Source organism: Cryptomeria japonica, chromosome 7, assembly GCF_030272615.1.
Source record: "Cryptomeria japonica chromosome 7, Sugi_1.0, whole genome shotgun sequence".
Classification (NCBI taxonomy): Eukaryota; Viridiplantae; Streptophyta; class Pinopsida; order Cupressales; family Cupressaceae; genus Cryptomeria; species Cryptomeria japonica.
In genome coordinates, this window is record NC_081411.1 from 782,987,223 (window position 1) to 783,006,880 (window position 19,658).

Here is a 19,658-nt window from a genome sequence, read left to right on the forward strand (position 1 = left end):
TACCTACTGCATGTGCTATGTGTGGTCTACTGTGAACAACATATTGTAGTTTTCCAATCATGGATTAGTAGAGTGTCTCATCAACAGATGCAGATTCATCATTCTTTGATAATTTACAGTTGGTAGTCATAGGAGTACTTACTGGTTTTGAATCATCCATTCCAAATTTCTTCAAGATTTCCTTTATGTACTTGGATTGAGTAATGAAAATCTCATTTTTCATTTGCAGTATTTGTAAACCTATAAAATACTTTATCTCACAGATTAATGACATCTCAAATTCTTTGCTCATTTCATTTCCAAAGTTCTTGCATAAAGAGTCATTTCCACAAAATATAATATCATCAACAAATATGGTTGAGATCAGTATTCCATTTTCATCATTCTTCATGTACATGTTGTTGTTCTCTCTTGTCCTTATAAAAATAATCTTAATCAAATAAGAGTGCAATCTTTCATACCATGCTCTTGGTGCTTGTTTCAAACCATATAAAGCTTTGTTCAATTTACATACCTGATCTTTATTATTGTCTTCAACAAATCCTTCAGGTTGTTCAATGAAAACTTCTTCTTCTAATATTCCATTCAAAAATGCAGATTTGACATCCATTTGATATACCTTGAAGTTCTTGAAAGTAGCATAGGCCAACAATGTTCTTACTCCTTCAAGTCTAGTGATAGGTGCAAAAGTTTCACCATAATCAATTCCTTCTTCTTGAGCATAACCTTTGGAAACTAATTTTGCTTTGTTTCGAATGACTTCTTTTTCATTTAGCTTGTTTCTGAAAATCCACTTTGTACTGATTACATTTTTGTCATTCGGTCTTGGGATTAGTGTCCATGTGTCATTATTCTTGATTTGATCAATCTCTTCTATCATAGCATTTACCCAATCTTTACTGTTAAATGCCTCTTTCACTATTCTCGGTTCAAATTCAGATATCAAGCATGTGTTCTGTCTAAGTTTGTTCCTTGTCATCACTGGATCATCCTTATCTCCTATAATTTGACTTGGTGCATGATGTCTTTTGACATACTTGGCTAATACAGGCTTGGTAGGCTCTGTATGATCTTCTTCATCACTCGGTAACTGGATATTTTCTTCATTTTCTTCAACAGTTTTCTCGATAAGCCTTCTTGGTTGCACATAGACAAATTCATCATAGTCTTCTGGTTTCTTAGCATTTCCTTCATCATTTCTTTCTGCAAATTCATCAATTTTCACATATTCACTTTCTACTATTTTGTTAGATGATTTGATCAGACATTTAAATGCTTTGCTTCTAGAGGAATAACCTAGAAATGTTCCTTCTTCACTTTTCTGATCAAACTTGCCATTTCTATCATCTTTATGAACATAGCATCTACTTCCAAAGATTTTAAAATAACTAACATTAGGTTTCTTATCATACCAGATCTCATATGGTGTCTTCAAAGTATCTTTCTTCAATTGAACTCGGTTCAAGGTGTAAATAGCTATGCTTATTGCTTCTCTCCAAAATGTTTGTGACACCTTTTTTTCAATCATCAATGTTCTAGCACAATCCATAATAGATCTGTTTCTTCTTTCAGCTATTCCATTATGCTATGGAGTTCTTGGTGCAGAGACTTGTCTTTTAATACCATGATCATTGTAGAATAAGTTGAATTCATCAGATGTGAATTCTCCTCCTCTATCTGATCTAAGACATTTTAGTTGTCTTCCTGTTTCATTTTCAACTCTTGCCATGTACCATTTAAACATTTGAAAAGCTTTTGATTTTTACTTTAAAAACATTACTGACATCATCCTTGAATAGTCATCCACAAATAATATGAAATACTTATCACCATAATAACTTTGAACTTTCATAGGACCACAAAGATCAATGTGCACTAGATCTAAAATTCCCTTAGAAGTGTAAGACTTACTTGTAAAGCTTGATCTTGTCATCTTACCCATCTAGCATCCTTGACACATAGCATTCTCAGGTTTTTCAAGACTCGGTAGACCTCTTACTATATGCTTCTTACTTATTTTGATCAGATTATCAAAATTTACATGACAAAACCTCTTATGCCATACCCAGGCATCATCAATTTTTTCATGCAAACACTTATTCTGAGTTGAGTCAAGGTGAAATGTATTACCTTTTGTTTATGTCCCGGTAGCAGCTAACTTTCCATTCTTGTCATGAACTTTGACAATTCCTTTCTGAAATTCTATTCGGTAACCTATGTTGTTTAGCTGTGTTACACTCAACAAATTGTATTTCAAACCTTCAACCCAATAAATATCATTGCATCTTGCATTATCAAGAAGTTTTATAGATCCTTTACCTCTTACCAGACATGGTGCATCATTGCCAAATCTAACATAGCCTCCATCATAATTTTCTAACATAACAAAATTGTGTTTATCTCCTGTCATATGATGTGAGCATCCGCTACCTATAATCCAAGAATCATTAGTGTTTATGTGAGATATTAGGGCTTTTTCTTCATACCTTTCTTCATCTGATCCATCCTTGATAACCACATAAACAACTTCCTCTGTATCAGTCTCATCTGATTTATCATCGTTAGATTCCTCATCAGCTATTAAGCATGTCTTTCTATCTCTTCTTCTAAAGTCTTGGTGTCCTCTGTAATGGTTATCTTTCTATCTGTCATCTCGGTAATCTCTCTTTTCAGTAAAATATTTTTCAGGATAGTTAGAAGCCATATGTCCTATCTTATCACAATTGAAACATTTCAAAGGTAGTTTTCCTTTATACTTACCTTTGCCTCTCGGTAACCTTTTGGCTAATAGTGCTTCAAACTCTTCTTGCTTTCTGATTTCCTCATATAGTTTGTGTACTTCTTCCATGTTCTTCCAAAATCTTTCACTTGCTCCAATGTGATCTCCTTCAGAGTACTTATACTTTCTTTCATTGTAATCATTAGATTCATCAAGATGAAAAGAACTAAATGCAGATTCAACTTTATTTACCGAAGATCCACTATTATCAAAATTACTTAACTCAAATGCATGTAGCTTACCAATAGTAGCATCCAAGGAAACTGGCATATTAGGTACAAACGTCAATTCATTGATTGCTAAGAATCAGATTGCATAAGCTGGTAGAAGGGTTCTTAACAACTTACCTGTTATATCCTTTTCTTCAATAGTTCCACTTGCTCTTTTGATTTGATTGACAATCTCCTTTAGTCTTGTACTGTACTGAGTTATGTTCTCACCTTCATTCATCAACATAGATTCAAGTTGTCCTCTTAGACTATCTACTTTTTCTCTTTGAACATGTTCATCTCCTCCATATACTAATATGAGCCTATCCCACATTGCCTTTGCATCATTGCAGCCTTCTAGATCATTAAACTTTGAATCGGCCAATGCAGATGTTATTTCAATCATTGCTTGAATATGTTCTTGCTTCACCTTTATCTCTTCCATAGTCAATGGATAGGTACTCGGTGTAACAAAATCATTCTCTAGATAGTATACAATGTATTCTCCAACTCCTGATAGATGTAGCTTCATCCTTTTCTGCCATGTAGAGAAACTTGACTTGTTCAGCTTCGGTGCATCCCTCTTATACATCTTTGGATCTTTAACTCAAGTGCCTTTAAACTTTTCTTTCAGAGTCTAAAGCTCTGATACCAATTGATAGTTCGGATACTTAATATAAGTACAAATCCAATAGCCAACAAGATGCGAGGGGGGTGGGGGTGAATCATACAAACTTAATCATCCATAAAAATGTCAGATTCAACCTCGGTAACATATATATCAGTCATATAATCAAAACTGTCAAACATATAAACTCAAAATCATATGAAAAATATAAACCTCATAACACCAGATTTAACATGGAAACCCAAATAGGGAAAACCATTGTGGGATTTCGGACCCACTAAGAAATATACTCTTCTAGAGTATGCTCGGTTAAAAGCAAATCCTGTTAAACATTACAAACGCATTGCTAGATGTGACCCGGTTAAGGGATTTACCTTAGATCTGTTAGGATCTTCACTTTGTTAGAAGTGACCTTGTCAAAGGATTTCAAAACACTCAATCAGAATGTCACCTTGCTAGAGGATTTACATATAAGACTGTTAAGTCCACTTGGTTAAGAGATTTTCTGTCACTTTCACAAAATAATAGTAATAAAAATCTATCTACAACTTCACATCTAAAATGCTAAAGCAGATTCCTATTTGTTCAATTCAATCTAGACATAGAACTAATCTTGTCTATTTGTTGGGCTTCTATACTCTGTTATTCTGACAGTTCTTCAAGCTTTTGTGCTCGGTAATCACTATGTAGCATCCCTATGCATACACTTGCCCACATACATTGTTTATCAATAGTTTCCTATTTATAAACAATTAGGTAACCACTTAATCTCCTTGATCACATTTCGCATGATCAATCACAACCATCAGATCTTCAATCTTGTCCAAGTTCAATGCATCTTTCGATCTAAAAATGTTTTACCCCTCCTTGGAACTTGCATAATAGTCTTGGAACTTGTGCTAGGGTATTGCGGTTCAATCTGAGCTATAGATCTTCATGTCGATTTTCCATTGCCTTAGATTCGTTAACAAACTTCTTCCACGGCTTACCAATCATTGGTCCACTCTAGCTCATTAGCTTCCTTCATTAAATACCACATGTAAACATTTAATGCATTCTGTTATAGCTCGGTTACAACTTGGTAACAACTTGGTGAATACTAACTTCACTCAGTAGACATTCCACCTTCATTAACCGATAGCGATAACCTTAGGGTTTACCGACTAGGTTCTTTGGTTGATAACATAGTATAGTATTAACCTTTACAATTTACAACATATGTATGATGTTAAAACAATCTAAAACATCATGATCTCATCATTGTCTGACTCGGTAGTAGTTGCCCATTGAATACCTTATTCATCCCCTTATTCATCATATTCTTTACCATGTCTTCCACCGACATCTTTATAATCTTCATATCATACTTCTCAAGATATGGCAACATCATATTGAATTAAAAAATCAATTTCTTGACATCAATGACAAAATAATAATATCAAGATAGTAAAACATCTTTAATCAGTTATATCCATAATCATCAACAACCTTCTCAATATCCTTAAGAAATGCCAACAATCTTTCATTGTCTATTATAATGCAATATTGCCAACAAATTTAAATAATTAAAAGTATTTATTTAAATGAAGAAAGGGTTAGAAGAGGATAAGTGAATTAATTAAATAAATAGAATTTACTTAATTAATAGAAAAATTAGGATAAAATAATTAAAAAAATAAAATATTTAATTAATTAGACAGAATAATTTTAGGTGTCTACAATTACCACCCTTTGTGTTTCCCCCATGAGCTCGACCTTATCTTGAGGTCGATTGTGTCTCTAGTTGATTCCTACAATGTGGAGGGTATAATCCTCTAGCTGCATTTATCCCTCAGGCTTGATTACATTCAGAATCTTGGAGGTAAACATTATAGATTGTTTTGTTTCATTGTAAATTGTCTCTATAAATGGCACAATGGGTTTGGATGCATCTTTCTCCCTTTTTTCTATTCTCATCTATCTCAAGTCATTCTTGATTCATGAAATCTACATGGGATGGAATACATTGGCGGATGAAAGGATGTCGCACAACAATTGCAAATGGGTTGGTTATCACTAAGGGTTCTGATGGTTTTGCCTTTGAAGGCACAATATCAAAGGCGAGAAAAGGGGAATACTTTTCAAAGCCCTTGAAAGTGGGAGAGGAGGAATAAAATTTATATCAAACACAAGGGGGAAAGTTGTTACCAGAATTTGGGGTGATGGGGCTAATGTTGTTGGGATATTAGCAAGAGGAATTGAAACAGTGACAAAATATGGGAACATCTACGAAGGAGTAAAAGCAAGGCTTGTTGAAAGGATGGACGTTGGTACCCAAGTGAAACTGGTTGCAAGGCTAAAGGATAAAGTAGGGACACTAGGATCAGCTAATGAAGAAGGAGGAGGAGTGAAAGATGAGCTCACAAGAGACTGAGATGAAAGAAGAGGAGGAGAAAAATGTACTTGAGCTACAAAGATGGATAAAACTAGCTCTAACACTACTGGATAAAAGAGAGGATCATTGAGCAAACAAAAACTTCACACAAGGAATGCCATCAAATCATAAGAAAACACCGCTCAACAAAGGAAAAGTAGATCCTTAGAAAGGGAGAAAGAGAAAGAAATCATTGCCCCCCAAGTGCAAGGACAATAAGAAGAATTACACAACTTCCAAAGAGAGATTGAACATAACCAAATGCACAATATACTCACATGAATGAATATCCAATGCAAGAAAAAACATTAATATATGTAAAATGGAACTCTAAATAAGTGGTAATCTTTAAAGAGAGAGAGAAGGAAAGGAAGGGAGATCACAAATACCTCTAAGGAGATATTTATCATTAGAGACATACCATTGCAAGAAAGCATATCAGCACATGAAAAATACAACCCCTAAAGGGAATAGTGATATTTTAGATAGAAAGAGAGAAAGGGAAGAATCTACCCTTGCCCCCCCCCAAGCGGGAAGATAATGATAGATAAGGGGGAATAATCATGCATTTCCTTAGGAGAGATTATTCATAAGAGACATGTCATTTAAAGATAAGAATAGGTACTAACAAGGGACACATATGTACTTCTATGAAGGATAATTCTATGCAAGGAAGGACATCAAGTTATGAAACAATGCAATCCATAAATGAAATGGTGAAACTTCAAGAGATAGGATAGAAATAAAAGAGAATCATGTTGCTTCCCCAAGATATTTGAAATTTAAAAAGAATCACCCCCAATGACAAAGAGCCCCCAATTAAGTTAAGTACTTGTGTCATAGGGTTATGAGCAACATGAAGGGGAAAGGAGTGCTAAGGCACTACATTTTCACCAAGAAAAAGAGCAAGATCTATTGAAAGACATATACAAGCATGATTGTATTGTTCTTGACCAAATTCTTTAAATGATTTACACTTTATAAGAGAATAAAAAACACCATGATGAAAAAGACAGTATCTACTTTCTTCTTTATGCTTAGTGCTAAACTTCATAAAAGGAAAAACAACATTCTTGTCATACTTCACTTTTCAAAAGATTATAGTTGCCATTTTCTCTTGAGTATCAATAGTTTTAGGGTTATTGGTTTGAGATTGAGGAAAAGATTTATTTTTTAATTAAGAAGGATTATCATCAATTATTTTAACTTTGCCACTATTGATAAGTTGTTTCATTTAATTTTGAAAATCAATACAATCATTAGCATAATGATTGTGAGTTTGATGAAATGAACAAAAAGGATATTTTGAAGAAGGACTTTTATGGGAGTGAATTTCTTATTCTCTTGGAAGATGATATTTGAAGTCTTGAATCCTAAGGAGGTCATCCATAGGAGATTTATTATTGTTTCCTAGGGCTTCTGTGGTGATTTGTGTAGGAGGGTTTTTAGTGACTCGAATTCCTTGTTCATATTTTCCAAGTCCTTGTACTCTTAAACCTTGTTTTGATATTATGTTAAAGCCACTCCTATAAGAATGTGTTAATTGAGAAGGTAGGGGAACATTGTAATAAATTTATTTGAAGCTTCTAGTGTAAGGATATTTACAAGGAATGAATGGATTAGTAGATGAAGAAGGAACATATTGTGGAGAAGGATTTTCCTTTCTTCCATCATGCATATCCTCTCTAGTAGAGTGGGAACGAAGATCCTTATCATATAAGGCCTCATCTTTACTTAATGTTACATAGGGAGAGAGATCATGAATTAAATGAATGACATCATCTTCTCTAAAAATATTTTGATGTTTAAGATAGGCTCTAGGAGAATAGCGAGGATATAGAGAGATGGAAACACCAATATTTTGATCTTTCCCCACTCGTGCAAGGGTATGTGCATGAGAAGAAGATGGGGCCATGTTTTTCTTCAATGCTTTCTCTTTCTTAGAGACATCATTGATAGGATAATTAGCTCTTTCTTTGTTCACATTAGATACCCTAGGAGAGGTACAAGTATTAGATTTTACATTAACATCTCTAGGATTAGGATCTACAAAAGCTTTCAGGAGATGTATATGTGAAATGCATTTTCCCAAAATCATCACCATAAAACAACATACATGATACATGAAAGCTTTGAGATCTAATTTATTAAAAGGAATCAACCTGGAAATGTGAAGAATGCACTATGTCAAGTTCTATTAATGAAAATAAGTAACATGAAGTGAAAGAAGTCATTATCCAAAGCATGAATATAATAAATGTATGTAAAAAGAAATGTAATCATATGTGAAATAGAAAATAGATCAAACCATTAATTGCCATGATGAATATTAAAATTTAATTTGAAATAAATTAGGATTTAATAAATAAAACCACTTAATTTATGTAAATTGATGAGATTAAAATTTGATTAGATTTTTTTTTTAGATTTAAATTTTTTAAATGTGAAATGAAATGAGAATGCAAAATAATTGAATAATGAAAAATTTACAAAAATGATTATTCAATTGAAAAATTATGCAATCTCCTAGGAAAATTAAATTTATAATTAGGGCTTTGAAAATACCCTCTTAATTTAAATTTAAAATTATCCACTATAAGCTTTGAATTTACCCAATTAAAATTTAATTTTAAAATTTGGGATCTTTTAAATAACCTATTAATTTTAAAATTTAAACTTAAGTTATTCACAAGAAAATTAAATTTAAAATTAGGGCCTTGCAAAAAGAACCTCTTGATTTTAAAATTAGATCTAGGATTTAAATGCACAAGGTTAATTTAAATTTAAAAAGTAGGGCTTTGTTAATTAACCACTTCATTTTAAAATTTAAATTTTAAATTTGATCCAAGATTGGAATTTTGAATTGGAACTGAAATTAACAACCAAATTTAGACAACCCACAAGCTCAATTTTTAAAATTAGAGTTTGTGAAATTAACGAGTTAATTTTAAAATGTAATTATTAATTTTGACTTGCAAGTGAAAATTTGAATTTTTGAAATTGAAAAACACTTAGATCTGAGAGAATTAATCCAAATTATGCAATCCACAAGTTCAATTTTGAAGTTTAAAAATTAGGGTTTTAGTGAAATGAACCTCTAAATTTTTACAATTTGCAAGGAAATAAAACTTGTAAATGAAAACTTGAATTTTAAATTGCATAAACAATCAAATTTGAGAGTATAAATCAGAAATAAGAGTGTAAGGATTTGGTTTCACCAAAATGTAAAGGGAAACAATTGATTTGGCAATTTGCAACATAGGAGGGAGAAATCACCAAATATATTTTCACTTGGGAAACCTTTACATTCAAAAGAGGGAAGAAAATCCACTAGATTCAGTCACAAGTTAGATAAGGAATGAATATTTAATGGATTGATTGATTTTTGTGGGGTTTTTCTTTCTTTTGTAATTTGAAATGCTAAAATAGGTGAAGTGTTGACAAATGAAGGTAAAGATGAGAAAACAATGAGCTACAGATGCGGGATTGAGCAGAGCACCTGGAATTGAGCAGTATAAGTAGATTCAGATATGGATCTTGAAAAATATCCTAAAAAGCTAGGACTAGGAGGTGGCACCATGGTCCTCCAAACTTTCCATGTGTCAAAAAGGGTTGATTCATCTCTATGAATGAAGCTTATCTTGAAGAGTACATCTTTGTACATATTTCTTGCATACAAAAAGAAGGGGAAAAGGATTGGGAATAGGGGTTTTCTTAAGTCAAACCCCAGTTTGGAATCAACCTTGAATGAAATATTGCAAATGCTTAAAATAAATGATGGGAAGGTATACCTCAGATCTGCAATGAATAATGATGACACTTTTCTTCTTGAATATAATCACATATGATGTATGAAAATGGCATGACCATGACAAAACTGATGGCAATTGACACTCATTGGATTTATTTTGTTGTCATTTATGGAAACAAGATCTGATGGAAGTCATAAACTAGCACTAGGAAGCATATACTGACAGATACTGTCTTTGGAGTATTCAGGGCTACACCAGCAGTGACACCAGCATCAATACTTCATTGGAAGTTGACATCAACAAGGATTTACTTATCAAATCATTTTTTAAATATTGTCAAGGCCGACATTGAATATCTTTGTAAATGTATTATAAGCTGACATAAGGCATATCATTTGTATGGGTATATAGGTCAATCTGCTAGGTTATTTTTATATAAGTGATGTGATAGATGATATGTGTGGATTTAGGAGAATATAGCAGAATTGTATGATGCCAAATATATGTATGAAGATAATTTTGTATGCGAATGTTATATCATACAATGATCTATAGATAGCTTGGAAAACATTCTTGGAGGAGAAGAGATATCGATAGCAGTTTAGAGTTTATGAACTGGTACAGAGAAGAGACTGAACCAAAACTATATTTGGCATAGCAGACGCATTCTTGAGTTCATTTTTAGTAATTTACTTTACCAGAAAGCTTGTAGTCAGTGAGGCTCTTTAGTCATGAGTAGTATGCTCTAGGCAATGTGCCTTCCTGCAAGTGCAGGCCCCTGTTATATGTAATATCTTTTTATATGGCCAATGAACTGATATTGTGGGTCACAAATCCCACCATGGTTTTCCCTCATTCAGGTTTTCCATGTATAAATTCTTTGTTTTATGATGTTCATTTATGTGCATGGTTTATTTTATTCTTTTTATATGTTTATTTGTTTACCAATTTATCTATGCATGCTATAAAAGGATAAAAAATGTTCATATGGGCAAAACACTGATTCACCCCCCCCTCTTAGTGTCCTTGGATCCCAACAATTGGTATCGGAGCATGGTACCTTAGAAGAAGTTTAACAAATTGAGGAAAATCCTAAAACCAAAATCTTTGAACATGGCTATGGAGAAGAAACTTGAGATGGCTCTTGAGGATTATGATGTTGAAAGGATGAAGAACTTGAAATTCTAAGAAGAATTGAATTCTGCAAATGAATTCATTCTTATCCCGCAAGAAAGGTTATCATCTGCTCAAGCCAAGAGAAAAGAACTTTTGCAAAAATCGGATGATGAGGAGAACAATGATGTTAAGGAACAATGTGAGAAACTAAGTCAAGTAAACATGCTCATGAAGAATGAAATGCAAGATCTGACTATGAGGTTATATAAAGACATTGAGGATAGAAAGAAGAAGGGAGATAATCTTGTTATATCTCTGAAGAACAAATTTGATTAATGTGGCAGATTGACTCATGAGAATAATTTGTTGAGAATTGATTTGGCACATTCCTGGAACAATGAACAAGAACTTGAAAGATAAGTAACTACTCTGAGAGATAATTTGACTACTGTAAGTGATTATAAAGAAAAGTTTAGGATCAATGTTGCACAGTTGGATGACTTATTCAAAAGACAAAGATAGATTGATGATTCTACAGAACTTGGATTTGTACAAGATGAAAGCTCTAGACTACAAATGAAGAACAAACAATAGGTATGCAGAACTCATCAGAACAGAGGAAACCAGTAAGGAAATCTAATGCTTATAAATTCAATGGTAGATGTTTTGTTTGCAATAAGTTTGGGCATATGGCTAAACAATGTAAAAATAAAGTAAATCAAAACTACAATTTTGTTCACGGTCAATGCACAAATTGCAAGAAATATGGTCATAGATCAGAAGATTGGAGAATGAATGTTAAATGTCATGCATGTGGAAAGTTTGGATATTTTCTTATCATTGTAGGTCAAGAAATGATACCGGATATGTCAAAGCAATTCAGAAGAACAATGTTACATGTTATGCATGCAACAAAATAGGTCATATTGCTAAGTATTGTAGAGGAAAGACTCAACTAACTAATAATGATAAAGATAATGAGAAAGGAAATTAGAAGGTAGATGAAATACAAAAAGATCACACTAAGAGATAAGTAACAATATCTGAAGAACCAAGTGGAGATGGATCTACACCAGAAACTCCACTGGTAGAATAGGGTATTCCTCCACTGGCAGGAAATTCCACCGGTAACTGAGGCATAAGCCTTAGGGGTTGGCAAATTCATTGCTAAATTTTGCATATTACCTCAGAAGAGACATAAGGAGATCTAAAGAGATCTGGAGAATTATGTTCGTCATCGATGAAGGTTCACTCGGTATATGACTGTGAAACTAGCATCTGTAGTGTTGTTGGTGAAGCATTTATTACACAAAATTAAGGTTTTATTCACTGATAAAAGGGGGTAAGTGAATCCATTTTCACCTACCGAGCATTCAAGCATTCAGAGTAGAGTAAAGGAGAGTTAAGAGTGAGCAAAAGCATTCTATTTGGAGTAGTTATTTGAAGCACTCAATCTTCCACTGGTATTCACTTTCAGGTATTTTTCAAAATGGCATTTGGATCTTCAACTCCTATTTTCATTGAAAATTCCACCATTTTCGAAGTCAAGGATAGGTTAATGCCAGTATTTAAGGAGGTTCCTAAAATTGCTAAAAAGGAAGACTCGACGAGATCCTTTTCTAGGGTTCCTGACAGCGTAATGCATGTTTAAGATGTGAGGGCATACTTTCACTACACCCTTGAGGATTTAGGCACAGAGGATATCAAAAGCATGTATCAATTTGTGATATAGGGAGACTCCGGAACCATCAAACTAGAATACAAAGCGATTGAGGATCTTTGGTTAACCAGTATTCTGTACATGCCTGTTGGTTAACAAATTTGCCACTTTCTTTAAATTATATTTTGAATTACAATATGACTCATCCACACCCCTTTATGAAAGGAAAAAAAATGAACCAAGAGTTGGGTGAACCGATTATAGGCTCATCCTCTGCATTAAAGGGCAACTCCTCGTGAGATTTATAATAATTTTTTATGTAGACAACTTTGAAATGAATATACTTTTAACCAAAGAGCACGAAAGGATTTAGCATTCATTCATCAACATGAAAGAATGCTTACAAAACAAAATTGAAATAATATATTGAAGATCTATTTCAAATATAGAGCTCAGAAACTCCTGCTTCCACACATGTTCATTTATTAAACTCAAAACAAAGGAAATGCATAACAGTATGAACAATGGTCAATTCTCTCTCATGCCTCACAGGATAAGGTGGACCAATGCCACTAAATCCACAATGAATTTACATGGAAATAATGAAATTAATGAGTTTAGAAACATGAAGAGGACTAGTAAAATGAAATGATATATTTCATGCATCAACATATATCCCAATAGAGAACAATGAATCCTTCAAACACAGATTCTAAAGATTGCATTCAAAATATCATTTTCATTCAAAATTCCAGAAATATTAGTTTTTGAAAAATCCAAGGAAATCTAATTTGTTCCTCCAAATCGCATTTTTTTGGACCCTTCTATAAAACTAACTTCTAACATAAATAGCCTTCAGGCCCATCATTTGTTACATCATAACAAAAAATTTAAATTTGACCACAGGATAAAGAAACCATTGCTTAAAAACAAAATAAACTAAGACAACAGCCATAGATCAGCTGACAACTCATCCCTTGGTTGATTAGGACTCCATTGTGGCAGTGGAAACCATTGATTTATCCTGCTTTGTTGTTGAATTGTGCATACCTCGCCACTCTAAATGTGCAGCTGAGAAGTTCAGGATAACTTGAAAATAGGGGAGTCCAATATGAAAGATATGTTTCTTCTAGACCTCCTTATCCATGTTTACCTATGACACCTTTTCCTTATGTGCCCCCAGATGATCAAAACAAACCTTGAGCATTGATTCAATTCTAGCCATCTTCGCAAAATCATCTATAGTCAAGGATTTTGTTTCCCTGATGAACTGTATCCTTTCTTGGAAGATTTTTTCCATATCTGTAGCAACTTTGTTTGTCTGAGCATCTTCTTTCATAAGTTGGATGTCAATGCACTTAAGATCTTTTTGCATTGTGTCGATTAGATCAGTCAACCCTTTTTGGAATCTTGTAGATTCCTTGTGGCTCTGTTTGATAATTGAATTTTTCCACTCTACATTCTTGTTCAACACATATAATACATTGTCATCCAAACTCTCTACAAATTTCTCAACCAAGAACTTCATCACACCAATTTTTTGTACATCATTAATTTGCACAAGTACTGCCACCCACTTAGTCCTTTCCTTCTCTTAGGCAACAACTTCTAATTCTTATTCTTTGCTTACAATCATAGCATCTTCGTATACTTTTACCAGACTAACAATATAGTCTGAGCTTTGTTGTATTATTAGATCAAGCCATTTATTGAACATCTATGCCACCATTCTGTTTCTCTAAACTTGATCTCACATCTTTTGGTTCACTGAAGACTGGGGGTCGAAGGATGCTGCCACTTGTGACAAGGGTTGGGGACTTGGATGGTGAGTGGCATTAATGTATTTAGCCATTTGGGTGATGATTTGCTTCAACTCCTTTTTATCTTTTTCATCCTTCCATGATCTGGAAATCAACCTCTTTGTGGAGGACTCCAAGTGTTTGAAATCAACCGCTCGTGAAGCAACACCCAAATCAACTTTTTCCACAATGAAGTCATCTTCAGTGGCTTTGTTCAAGTCTCTTCCTAGGATAGGTTTAGCTATCTCGGCTGTCCAATGACCTACTACCTCATCTACCTCAAGCATTGTCTTTATTTTAAGTTTTTTTGGCTTGGACACTTTTCCAAGACACTTACTAGCCATATCTTCAATAGGAATTGTGATTGGGAGCACACTGCGTTTCTTTCCAATGGAAGCCTCTAACCATCACAGAGTTCTTGAATGTTGTTTGGACAAAGGGGTTGACTGAGTACTCAGTTAATTGCCAATAGTTAGGGTGCTCAATGGATTCAGCTCACCCTCTGGTTCTCTACCTGTGTCCATATCTTATGCCAGGGGTTCATTCAATTCTTGTTGCTCCATTATTATTTCAACTTCCTCACTTGGATGCAAGTCTACCATAATTTGGCTCAATGTTGGCTCTTTACTATTCTTCTTACTTCTTTCCTGAGTCACTCGGACTGGTGAGGAACTCAGTAGGGACCTTTTTGATCTTCTGGGTTGAATTTCTTCAAGTACTAGCTTTGTACCACCTGGAATATCAACAATCTTGTTAGCAGTTGAAATAGGAAGTTGAGTTGTTGCATGTGAACCACCTCTTAGTTCATGGGAAGACATGAGTGATCCTTTCCTAAATCTTTGATCCCTTAACCATTTCTTAGTTATCCTTATAAAATTGAAAGTCTTGTTCTGAATGTTTTCGTCTTCTTTTTTATCCTAGTCACTCTTAGGGATTGGTCATCATTGAATTTCCTTATTAAATTCAGGATCTAGAACATCCTCCCTTGTTTCCTCCTACACCCTAACACATTAATGAAAAGTTTCATGGTTATTACTGTTGGTATTTTGGTATGGTTTTTTCATTCATGTCAACACCTACTAATACACCTACTTTGGAGATCTAGCAACATTCACCGGCAAGCAGTAAACTGTGCAATAGTTACTGGTATATGGTTCATTGGCAGGATATATTGTTCACCGGTACTTGGAATGATATGGAAGACACTTGGTAATGTCGAAGATATCATGTGGACATTCTATTTTGAAGAAATAATCATTGGTATATTCATATTTTCATATTTGCTTTTACCGGCAAATAGGTCCAAGTTATCTAGGGTTACACCAGCAAGTTTATCTTTTCTAGATCAGCATGGCACGCTATGGAGATGATTTATTATTGTTGTAAATGAATTAAGCCAACATGTTCAATCAGTTATTGCATCGGATATTATATTGTATGTAAAATGTTGTTATTGTAATATCTTGTAGAGCCAACCTACTAAAATTGGTCTTAGGGTATGGTATAAATGTAAGATCTTATTTGTAAGATCAAGTGTGGAATGTGAAAAAGAATTAAGTGAAGGTATATGTGAGATCAAGTAGGGATATACATGAAGACATCATTTGAAGGTGAATTTAGGTTTTTGTAGAAGCATATTAACATTACACTAGTACTGAATCCAGCATATGAAGATGCTATTTTGTGCAGTACATTCTTATTGGATTTAACCATCCAACTATAGCCAGTGTGACTCCCATTTTGTGATTGAGCAGTGAGCTCTAGGCTATTGGCCTTTTTGCATGTGCAGACCCCATTTATGTACACTTACTATCTACAATAGTATCATCTAATTGTGGGTAAGGTTTCCCACCGTGGTTTTTCCCCTTGCAGGGTTTCCACGTACAAATATTGGTGTCATGTGTTGTGGATGACTTTATGTTTATGTTTCATGCATTAATCCTTACTGATATAGCAATTTACTGTTAACATTGTCTACTGGCATACTTAACTGGTTCACCAGTAGTAAGCATTGAGTTGGTTAATAAGTTTTTGGTTTGAATTTATTTGACAACTGATTCACCCCCCCCCCACTCTCAGTTGTCTCTGAGACCTAACAATTGGTATCAGAGCTTAGTCCTCTTTTGTAGAAGTTTAACAACTTGAGGAGATACAATGTCTACTAATTATTTCAAGAAGGACAGTCCTAAACTTGATGGAACCAACTATTAGATATGGAAGATCAGAATGGAGACACATCTGAATTGCATTGGTAAAGACATCTAGGAAGTTACTAAGAATGGTTATACTATTGTTGTAGCTGGTCAGACTACTCCAACTACTTTAACCAAAGATGAATAAAATGATTGCAAAGCAAGAGAAGCACTTTCGAGGGCATTATCAGATCAACAAATCATGGGATTATGAGATAGGTCTACTGCTAAAGCTATTTGGGATCATTTGGAAACATTGAATGAAGGAGATTCCACTGTCAAAATTGCAAAACTTGAAAGCTTTCGAGTTAGGTATGAACATCTGAAAACGAAAGAAGATGAAAGGATTTTTGCTTTTATGGAAAGAGCAAATGAAATTGTTTTGGGTATTAAATGTTGTGGAGGAACCTTGAGTGAGGATGAAATTGTTTCAGAAATCTTAAGAGGTTTGCCACTGGCATATAAAATGAAGTTTACTGCTATAAATGAGTTGAGAACAATGCCTAATACATCAGCAAATAGGGATACATTGATTGGAAAACTTTCAGCCTTTGAAATTGAGGAATTTGGTCCTGTTGCTATAAAGACTGATTTGGCCTTTAAAGCATCAACATCATCTACTCCATCATTTGACAAATCAGACTAGAGAGCCTTTTATGCGAGAGAACTTGAAGAAACTAGAAGGGATAAAGAAGAGCTTGAAGAGCTTGAAGCACTATTTGCAAGGAAAATGCCAAAAGGTCCAATTGGAAGTAAGTATGAAGGTAAAGCACCCTTTAAATGTTTTAACTACAATAAGATTTCTCATATGGCTTCAAGATGCCCTGATAGACATGCTAGACTAAGAGAAGAAGCTAGAAGAACATACAAGCCTAATCTTGAATATCAAAGATACAAATTTAAAAAGAACAAAGACAAATCTTGTTACATTGTTGATGAAGGTGTGACTGATGATTTTGATGAGGATCCAGTAGACAATGGATGGGTTTTTATTGCTATAACAAAATATCAATCGGCACCTACTGCTCAATTGGTAGAACAAGCCCTAGCAGCTAATGTTGAAAAAAAGGATGAATGGATTATTGACTCAGGATGCTCACATCATATGACTGGAGACAAAGGTAAATTCTTGAACTTTCAAGAATACAATGGAGGTTTAGTAAGATTTGGAGATGACAAAGCCTGTTCAATCAAAGGTAAGGGTTCAATATCTCTTGATGGTAAACCTAACACTGAGAATGTCTACTATGTTGAAGGATTAAAGCATAATCTTTTAAGTGTTGGTCAATTAGTTGAGAAGGGATTTCAGTTACAATTTAAAAATGGAAAATGCAAAATCATGAATAGAACTGGTTTGGAAATTGCAACCGGTAATCAGACTAGAGGCAATATCTTTCATTTGAATAATAGTGAAAAGGCATGCTTAATTGCACATATAGATGAAAGTTGGTTATGGCATAAGAGACTATGTCATGTAGACTTTGATTGCATGGTAAAAATTAGTACTTCTAAGGTAGTTAGAGATCTACCTAAAATTGTGAAAACTCAGAATACAATTTGTAAGGAATGTTAATTTGGAAAACAAGTTAGAGCTAGTTTCAAAAGTATTCCAAAAAAATCCAATAAAGCTCTTGAATTAAATTCACACTGATCTATGTGGTCCAGCTAGAACTATTCAAACTATTCAAAGCAATGGTTGAAAATGAAACCAGTATGAAAATCAAATGTTTAAGATCAGATCAAGGAGGAGAATTCATATCTAAGGACTTTAATACATTCTGTGAAGTGAATGGAATCAAAAGACAGTTATCAGCACCTCGAACACCACAACATAATGGAGTTGTTGAAAGGAAAAACAAAACTATCTTGGATGCAACTAGAATTATGTTATCAGAAGCAAATCTACCACATGTGTATTGGAGAGAGGTAGTTAGCATTGTTGTCTATACATTCAACAAAGTTCACATCAAAGGTGAAACCGGTAAGACCCCTCATGAACTATGGTTTGGTAATACTCCTACTCTTAAGTATTTCAAAATTTTTGGAAGTAGATGTTATATTAGAAGAGATGAGTATATTGGCAAATTTGATCCTAGAAGTGATGAAGGAATATTTCTTGGTTACTCATCTAAGAGCAAGGCATATAGATGTTTTAATAAAAGATTGGCAAAAAATTGTTGAAAGTACAAATGTAAAGATTGATGAACAATTCAGAGGAACTTCAAGGTATATAGACTCTGAACTAGCAATAGAAATTTTGACAAATGAACCTATAATGAATCCATCAGTACAGAATGAAGATCTAGTTACCCCAGTATCATCAGAAGATTCCACAATAATTGAAGAACAACAACAAACTAAGACACCCCCGTATGTAAGATTGAATCATTCTGAAGATCACATAATTGGAAATAAATTCAAAGGAGTTTTGATGAGGAAGATTGGCAAATGAAGAGGTATGTCTTATTTCTCAAATTGAACCATCATCTATTAATGAGGCATGTGAAGATAAATTTTGGATTAAAGCTATGGAAGAAGAATTAGGACAAATTGAGAAGAATAATACTTGGACATTAGCTCCCCGGCCTAAAGATAAAAATGTAATTGGAACTAAATGGGTCTTTAGAAAAAAACTTAATGAAGATGGTAAGGTTGTCAGAAATAAAGCAAGACTAGTGTGTAAGGGATATTCTCAAAAAGAAGGAGTTGATTACAATGAAACCTTTGCACCAGTAGCCAGAATTGAGGCAGTTAGATTATTCTTGGCTTTTGCAGCTCACAAGGATTACAAAGTTTATCAAATGTATATTAAATGTGCATTTTTGAATGGAGATCTTGAAGAAGAAGTATATATAGAACAACCTGATGGATTTTCTTTGACAGATGACAATGATATGGTTTGCAAGTTAAGAAAAGCTCTGTATGGATTGAAACAAGCCCCAAGAGATTGGTATGCAAGGTTGGATAAGTATCTTTTAAGGATTGGTTTTACTAAAGGAAATGCAGATAGCAAATTATACTACAAGGTAATTAATGATGACATCTTGATTATTGAAGTATTTGTTGATGATATAATCTTTGGAGGAGAAGATGGATTATGTAAGGAATTT